General features: G+C 49.0%; 1 protein-coding gene across 1 annotated transcript in view; it reads right to left on the reverse strand.

The window, feature by feature from the left end:
- Positions 1-1098, reverse strand: part of VOLCADRAFT_32209 (uncharacterized protein) — a gene marked incomplete at both ends in the record, with an annotated part of 9802 nt that overhangs the window by 6442 nt on the left and 2262 nt on the right. The gene's annotated exons all lie outside the window — the stretch shown is intronic.

Raw genomic sequence — 1098 nt, forward strand, 5'->3', positions numbered from 1 at the left:
AGGTCTCGAGATCAAAACTCGACATGAGCAGCACATCGCTCTTGCGCGGGACATATCCCTTGCTTGTGCCTGTTGCTGGTCCCTGCCGTTGGACACGTACTCGTAATACACGAAATGCTGCAGTCAGCCGTGTGTAGCCTTTTCTAGGCGTTTAGGGTTTCAAGGACCCTAAAAACCCTAGAAACACTAGCTATCACCGCAAAAAGCAGCTATTCAACGACTAGCATCGGTTGAGTAGATCGGTGAGGTTTTGGTTGTTGGCTGTGACCATGGATGGCACTCGTGCATGCAGGATCTGCATTTTCTGAGAGACACAGCGCGACGAACACTACAAATATGTAGCACATGTAGCCGACAGGGGAACGGTTGCCTCCACCTAAACCAGAGCCTAACAGGACACGTACATAACCAAATACATGCACGAATAATGCACGAAATGCTGCAGTCAGCCGTGTGTAGCCTTTTCTAGGCGTTTAGGGTTTCAAGGACCCTAAAAACCCTAGAAACACTAGCTATCACCGCAAAAAACAGCTATTCAACGACTAGCATCGGTTGAGTAGATCGGTGAGGTTTTGGTTGTTGGCTGTGACCATGGATGGCACTCGTGCATGCAGGATCTGCATTTTCTGAGAGACACAGCGCGACAAACACTACAAATATGTAGCACATGTAGCCGACAGGGGAACGGTTGCCTCCACCTAAACCAGAGCCTAACAGGACACGTACATAACCAAATACATGCACGAATAATGCACGAAATGCTGCAGTCAGCCGTGTGTAGCCTTTTCTAGGCGTTTAGGGTTTCAAGGACCCTAAAAACCCTAGAAACACTAGCTATCACCGCAAAAAGCAGCTATTCAACGACTAGCATCGGTTGAGTAGATCGGTGAGGTTTTGGTTGTTGGCTGTGACCATGGATGGCACTCGTGCATGCAGGATCTGCATTTTCTGAGAGACACAGCGCGACGAACACTACAAATATGTAGCACATGTAGCCGACAGGGGAACGGTTGCCTCCACCTAAACCAGAGCCTAACAGGACACGTACATAACCAAATACATGCACGCAGCAAGCAGCCAATCACAACCGCATGACGG

This window comes from Volvox carteri (genome assembly GCF_000143455.1).
Source record: "Volvox carteri f. nagariensis unplaced genomic scaffold VOLCAscaffold_272, whole genome shotgun sequence".
Taxonomy (NCBI): Eukaryota; Viridiplantae; Chlorophyta; class Chlorophyceae; order Chlamydomonadales; family Volvocaceae; genus Volvox; species Volvox carteri.